Genomic DNA, 8,347 nt, shown 5'->3' on the forward strand with positions numbered 1-8,347 from the left:
GGCTTCAACAGTACATGAACCATGAACTTCCAGATGTTCAAGCTGAATTTAGAAAAGGCAGAGGAACCAGAGATCAAATTGCCAACATCTGCTGGATCATGGAAAAAGCAAGAGTTCCAAAAAAACATCTATTTCTGCTTTATTGACTATGCCAAAGCCTTTGACTGTGTGGACCACAATAAACTGTGGAAAATTCTGAAAGATGGGAATACCAGACCACCTGACCTGCCTCTTGAGAAATCAGTATACAGGTCAGGAAGCAACAGTAAGAACTGGACGTGAAACAACAGACTGGTTCCAAATAGGAAAAGAAGTCCATCAAGGCTGTATATTGTCACTTTGCTTATTTAACTTATATGCAGATTACATCATGCAAAATGCCAGGCTGGATGAAGCACAAGATGGAATCAAGATTGTCGAAAGAAACATCAGTAACCTCAGATATGCAGATGACACCACCCTTATGGCAGAAAGCAAAGAAGAACTGAAGAGCCTCTTGATGAAAGTGAAAAAGCTGGCTTAAAACTCAACATTCAAAAAACTAAGATCATGGCATCTGGTCCCATCACTTCATGGCAAATACATGGGAAAACAGTGGAAACAGATTTTATTTTCTTGGGCTCCAAAATGACTGCAGATGGTGACTTCAGCCATGAAATTAAAAGACGCTTGCTCCTTGGAAGAAAAGCTATGATCAACCTAGACAGCATATTAAAGAGCAGAGACGTTACTTTGCCACCAAATGTCCGTCTAATCAAAGCTATGGTGTTCCCAGTAGCCATGTATGGATGTGAGAGTTGGACTATAAAGAAAGCAGAGTGCCAAAGAATTGATGCTTTTGAACTGTGGTGTTGGAGAAGACTCTTGAGAATGCCTTGAACTGCAAGGAGATCAAACCAGTCCATCCTAAAGGAAATCAGTCCTGAATACTCATTGGAACGACTGATGCTGAAGCTGTCACTCCAATACTATGGCCACCTGCTGCGAAGAACTTACTTATTGGAAAAGACCCTGATGCTGTGAAAGATTGAAGGTGGGAGGAGAAGACAACAACAGAGGATGAGATGGTTGGATGACATCACAGACTCGATGGACATGAGTTTGAGCAAGCTCTGGGAGTTGGTGATGGACAGGGATGCCTGGTGTGCTGCAGTCCATGGAGTCACAAAGTGTCAGACAAGACTGAGGGACTGAACTGAACTGAACTGTAAATTACATAAAAATATCTCCCAGATTCCTTGCAGTAAAAGTGAGCTAGTCCAAACCAGAACCAGACCTAGTTGCCATTCCCTTCTCCAGTGGATCTTCCTGACCCAGGGATCGAAACCAAGTCTCCTATGACTCCTGCATTGCAGGTGGATTCTTTACTGTTGAGCCACTGGGGAAGCCCATTATTATTTTTAAACTACTTAAACCAAAGAATCAGAATGCTGCTTCTTCCTTGAGCCTCTATTTGTCTGAAGGGCTTCCATTCAATACCAAGGATGTGACCCTATCTTTTCAAGGTTAGAAAAGAAAGAAATAAAATTTCTGGTGATGCTTGACGGAGATGTAAGTTAAACTTCAGGAAACACTTTCAACTATGCTCCGGGGAAGGTTGGGAAATTGCTTTCTCTGGAAATGTTCCCATCTTGGAGCCCTGTGAGCAGGGGGGTGGAGGAGTGAGAATCAGCCACTGTGCTCCAGGCTGTTGTGCACCAGGCAGGTATTGGAACTGAAGCTTCCCAGTCTTAGCCAGTGCAATGGAAATGCTGATTCCTCTATGTATGGCAGAGCTAGAGTAGGTCAATGAGACCAAGGCTGAGTTCCTAAGCTACTCAAAAGAAGAGGAGAATTCAACAGGAAAGTTCTGACCTAACAGCCCATCACCACCAGTGTGCCACACTCTAAGCCAAGAGGAAGGCAGGGAGTGTTTATGGACTGAATGTGTGCTTAAAGATCACGAAGCCATTCCCCATTTTTAAAATAAGAAAACTGAAAAAGTCCAGAGGAACTAAAAACACAATCAAGGGAAATAGAATAACTTCCCAGTTTGGTTTGAAGAATAACTAAAGAGGACTTTTAGAAGTGAAAAATGTAAATTATATTAAAAACATAAGGAAAGATTTATGAGGCTGACATGCTGCCTAATGCACAGGGATAGATTTAATAGAAGGTTAGACTTGATTAAAAACATAATTAGCAACCTGGAAGAAAGAGCTAGAAAAAAATTGTCTCTATTTAAATACAAATTGCTTAGAAACAAAGACATGAAAATATGAAAAATAACTTAACATTATTTCCCTTGATTGTGTTTTTAATTCCTCTGGAGGAACAGAACCGTGAACAGAACCTCACTAAAAGATCTTCCAAAGGATGTACTTCAGGAGGAATGATTCCAGAATCAGGATGGGGAACACATGTACACCCATGGCCGACTCATGTCAATGTATGGCAAAAACCACTACAATATTGTAAAGTAATTAGCCTCCAATTAAAATAAATAATTTTTTTTAAAAACAGAATATTTCAAAGAATATTAAAAGCATTAAGTAAATCTAAATAAATTCCAACTGTGTAAAACAATAGTAACTGTGGCCATTTTTCAATGTTAAAATTTTTTAAGATAGAACCAAAATCCCAGACAACAATAACCTATACGCCAGGAGGAAGATGATTGGAGATAAAATATAATGTATACCAGTAAATGAAATAACACAGTACAGCTGATACAAAAAAAAGTCTACTAAAGTCACTGTTGTCAAGATTTAAAAATCTTTAACAAGTAACTTCAGTTGAGTTCAGTTCAGTCACTCAGCCGTGTCCAACTCCTTGTGACACCATGAATCGCAGCATGCCAGGCCTCCCTGTCCATCACCAACTCCCAGAGTTCACTCAGACTCACATCCATCGAGCTGGTGATGCCATCCAGCCATCTCATCCTCTGTCGTCCCCTTCTCCTCCTGCCCCCAATCCCTCCCAGCATCAGGGTCTTTTCCAATGAGTCAACTCTTTGCATGAGGTGGCCAAAGTATTGGAGTTTCAGCTTCAGCATCAGTCCTTTTAATGAACACCCAGGACTGATCTCCTTTAGATTGCACTGGTTGGATCTCCTTGCAGTCCAAGGGACTCTCAAGAGTCTTCTCCAACACCACAGTTCAAAAGCATCAATTCTCCGGTGCTCAGCTTTCTTTACATTCCAGCTCTCACATCCATACATGATCACTGGAAAAACCATAGCCTCGACTAGATGGACCTTTGTTGGCAAAGTCATGTCTCTTCTTTTGAATATGCTATCTAGGTTGGTCATAACTTTCCTTCCAAGGAGTAAGCGTCTTTTAGACTGCATGGCTGCAGTCACCATCTGCAGTGATTTTGGAGCCCCACAAAATAAAGTCTGACACTGTTTCCACTGTTTCCCCATCTATTTCCCATGAAGTGGTGGGACCGGATGCCATGATCTTCGTTTTCTGAATGTTGAGCTTTAAGCCAACTTTTTCACTCTCCTCTTTCACTTCCATCAACAACAGGCTTTTTAGTTCCTCTTCACTTTCTGCCATAATGGTGGTGTCATCTGTATATCTGAGGTTATTGATATTTCTCCCGGCAATCTTGATTCCAACTTGTGCTTCTTCCAGCCCAGCGTTTCTCATGATGTACTCTGCATAGAAGTTAAATAAGCAGGGTGACAACATACAGCCTTGACGTACTCCTTTCCCTATTTGGAACCAGTCTGTTGTTCCATGTCCAGTTCTAACTGTTGCATCCTGACCTGCATATAGGTTTCTCAAGAAGCAGGTCAGGTGGTCTGGTATTCCCATCTCTTTCAGAATTTCCCACAGTTTATTGTGATCCACACAGTCAAAGGCTTTGACATAGTCAATAAAGCAGAAATAGATGTTTTTCTGGAACTCTCTTGCTTTTTCCATGATCCAGCGGATGTTGGCAATTTGATCTCTGGCTCCTCTGCCTTTTCTAAAACCAGCTTGAACATCTGGAAGTTCACGGTTCACGTATTGCTGAAGCCTGGCTTGGAGAATTTTGAGCATTATTTTACTAGCATGTGAGATGAGTGCAATTGTGCAGTAGTTTGAGCATTCTTTGGGATTGGAATGAAAACTGACCTTTTCCAGTCCTGTGGCCACTGCTGAGTTTTCCAAATGTGCTGGCATATTGAGTGCAGCACTTTCACAGCATCATCTTTCAGGATTTGAAATAGCTCAACTGGAATTCCATCACTTCCACTAGCTTTGTTCATAGTGGTGCTTTCTAAGGCCCACTTGACTTCACATTCCAGGATGTCTGGCTCTAGGTGAGTGATCACACCATCATGATTATCTGGGTCGTGAAGATCTTTTTTGTACAGTTCTTCTGTGTATTCTTGCCACCTCTTCTTAATATCTTCTGCTTCTGTTAGGTCCCTACCATTTCTGTCCTTTATCGAGCCCATCTTTGCATGAAATGTCCCCTTGGTGTCTCTAATTTTCTTGAAGAGATCTCTAGTCTTTCCCATTCTGTTATTTTCCTCTATTTCTTTGCATTGATCGCTGAGGAAGGCTTTCTTATCTCTCCTTGCTATTCTTTGGAACTCTGCATTCAGATGCTTATATCTTTCCTTTTCTCCTTTGCTTTTTCCATCTCTTCTTTTCACAGCTATTTGTAAGGCCTCCCCAGACAGCCATTTTGCTTTTTTGCATTTCTTTTCCATGGGGATGGTCTTGACCCCTGTCTCCTGTACAATGTCACTAACCTCCATCCATAGTTCATCAGGCACTCTGTCTAACTTACCCATACCATTATTCCCTTTGTTAGTACCAAATTCTTCTCTTGTTTTCCTTCTTTTTCAATTTTTAAATTGGAGGAAAATTTCTTTATAATGCTGTGTTGGTTTCTGCTTTACAATGCTGTGTTCTGTTTCTGCTATTTTACCCATTGTGATGTATATATTTCAACACCATTCTCTCAATTTGTCCCAGCCTCTTCTTCCCTCCGTGCGTCCCACTGTGTCCACAAGTCCATTCTCTACCTCTGTGTCTCTATTCCTGCCTTGCCAATTGGTTCATCAGTACCGTTTTTCTAGATCCCATATATATGCCTTAATATACAGTATTTGTTTTCCCTTTCTGATTTACTTCACTCTGTAAGACAGGCTCAAAGTTCATCTACTTCACTAGAACTGACTAAAATTCATTCCTTTTCATGGCTGAGTAATATTCCATTGTATGTATGTACTAAAACTTCTTGATCCCTTCATCTGCTGATGGACATCCAGGCTGCTCCCATGTCCTGGTTATTTTAAACAGTGCTGCAATGAACACTGGGGCACACGTGTCTTTTTCAGTTATTGTTTTCTCAGGGTATATGCCCAGAATTGGAATTGTTGGGTCGTAAGGTAGTTTTATTCCTAGTTTTTAAGGAATTCACACTGTTCTCCATAGTTGTTGTATCAATTGACATTCCCACCACAGCAAAAGAAGGTTCCTTTTTCTCCACACCCTCTCCAACATTTATTGTTTGTACATTTTTTTATGACAGCCATTCTGACTGGTGTGAGCTGACACCTCATTGTAGTTTTGATTTGTATTTCTCTAATAATGAGCAATTTTGAGCATCTTTTCATATGTTTATTGGCTGTCTGTATGTCTTCTATGGGTAAATGTCTATTTAGATCTTCCGCCCATTTTTTTATTGTTGTTTTTCTGATACCAAACTCATGAACAGCTTGTATATTTTGAAAATTAATCCTTTGTCAGTTGCTTCATTTACAATTATTTTCTCCCATTCTGAGGGTTGTCTTTTCATCTTGTTTATAGTTTTCTTTGCTGTGCAAAAGCTTTTAACTTTAATTAGGTCCCATTTGCTTATTTTTATTTCCATTACTCTATGAGGTGGGCCAAAGAGGATCTTGCTGTGGTTTATATCAAAGAGTGTTCTGCCAATGTTTTTCTCTAAGAGTTTTGTAGTTTCTGGTCTTACAATTAGGTTTTCAATTCATTTTGAGTTTTTTTGTGTGTGTATGGTGTTAAGAAGTGTTTAATTTCATTCTTTAACATGTAGGTGTCCAGCTTTCCTGGCACCATTTATTGAAGATGCTCTCTTTTCTCCATTGTATAGTCTTGCTTCCTTTGTCAAAGATACGGTGCCCATAGGCATGTAGGTTTATCTCTGGGTTTTCTATCTTGTTCCATTTGTCTATATTTCTGATTTTGTGCCAGCACCGTACTGTCTTGATTGCTGTAGGACATGTTATAATGGCTATCATCAAAAAGAACAAATGCTGGTGAGGATGTGGAAAATAGTATGGAGATTTTTCAAAAAAATACAAATAGAACTGCCATATGACCTGAAAATTCCACTACAAGGTATATACCTGAAAAAAAAAAAAAAACACTAATTCAAAAAATGCTGTTCATTGTGACATTATTTAGAGTTGCCAGTTATGGAAGCTACCCAAGTATCCATCAACAGATGAATGGATAAAGAAGATGTGGTATATATACAGGGGAATATTCAGTTCAGATCAATCGCTCAGTCATGTCTGACTCTTTGCGACCCCATGAATCGCAGCACGCCAGGCCTCCCTGTCCATCACCAACTCCTGGAGTTCACTCAGACTCACGTCCATAGAGTCAGTGATGCCATCCAGCCATCTCATCCTCCGTCGTCCCCTTCTCCTCCTGCCCCCAATCCCTCCCAGCATCAGAGTCTTTTCCAATGAGTCAACCCTTCGCATGAGGTGGCCAAAGTACTCAGCCATAAAAAGGAATAAAACTTTGCCACGTACAGCAACATGGATGGACCTGGAGGGCATTATGCTGAACGAAGTGTCATACAGAGAAAGACCAATACTGTAGGACATCACTCTTACATGGAACCTAAAAAATACAACAAATAAGGGAATAAAACAAAAAGGAAGCAGACAGAGATATAGAGAATGAACTAGTAGTTACCATGGGGAGAAGGGAGTGAGGAGGGAACATATCAGGGGATTTTTTTAAAGGATTATTATGGGGTTATATGAAATCATGTACATGAAAATTTGAAAATTGTAAAGCACTATAGAATTTAAGGAATCTTTCACTGAATTAAAAAATTTAATAAAACATTTTCCCTTAAAAAAGAAAATAGACCAAGAAAAACAAATACTGTATGATGTTGCTTATATGTAGAATATAAAATATAAAACAAAGTACTGAAAATAACAAAAAAGAAATAGATTTACAAATTCAGAGAACATATTGTAGGTTAGCAATGAGAACGGGGAAGGGAAGGAGTAAGACAGGGATAGAGGATTAAGAGGCAAAAAAGACTATGTGTAAAATAAATAACCTACAAGGATATATTGTTCAGTGAAGGTAATATATACAATATTTTATAGTAACTATAAATGTAGTAAAACCTTTAAAATTTATGAATCACTATGTGGTATACCTATAACTTGTATAATGTTGTACATCAACTATATTAGATCAATTTAAAAAAATTTTAAAGACATGCTAAGGGAGTAGATTTAAAAGTTCTCACCAAAACAAATACATGGTAACTATGTGAGGTTTTGGATGTGTTAACCAACACTATCGTGGTAATCATTATGTAATAAATAAATATCTCAAATCATTGTGTTGTACACCTTAAATTTATACCATGTTATATGTCAATCATATCAATAAAGCTCAAAATAAATGAATAAGTAAATAAAAATAAAAAGTCTTAAAAACTTAAAAAAATGAAACTGTTGTGTTTATTTTAAAAAATGATGCTTGGAACAACGGAGAGTTATATGTAAAAAAAATGAGATTAGAACATTTCTTCACACTGTATGCAAAAATAAACTCAAATGAATTAAAGAGCTAAATGTAAATTCAAAAACCATAAAACTCCTAGAGGAAAACATACACAGAACACTCTTTAGCATAAATTGAGGCAATATTTTTCTGGATCTGTCTCCTAAGGCAAAGGAAACAAAAATAAACAAATGGAAAATAATTAAACTTAAAAGTTTTTGTACAGCAAAGGAAACAATTGATAAAAAGAAAAGATAATCTATTTAATGGGAGAAAATATTTGCAAAAGATATGACCAATCAGGGGTTAATATTCAAAGTTTATAAGCAACTTATACAACTCAGTATCAAAAAACAAATAACCTGATTACAAAATGGGCAGAAGACCTGAATAGACACTTTCCCAAACAGGACCTGCAGACGGCCAACAGGCACATGAGAAGATGCTCAACATTGCTGGTCCCCAGGGAGCTATAAATCAAAACCACAATAAAATATCACCTCACACCTGTCAGAATGGCTATCATCAAGAAGACCACAAATAATATATATTGGCAAGGATGTGGAGGAAAGGAAACCCTAGTA

Source organism: Bos indicus, chromosome 3 (genome assembly GCF_029378745.1).
Source record: "Bos indicus isolate NIAB-ARS_2022 breed Sahiwal x Tharparkar chromosome 3, NIAB-ARS_B.indTharparkar_mat_pri_1.0, whole genome shotgun sequence".
In the NCBI taxonomy this organism is placed as follows: domain Eukaryota; kingdom Metazoa; phylum Chordata; class Mammalia; order Artiodactyla; family Bovidae; genus Bos; species Bos indicus.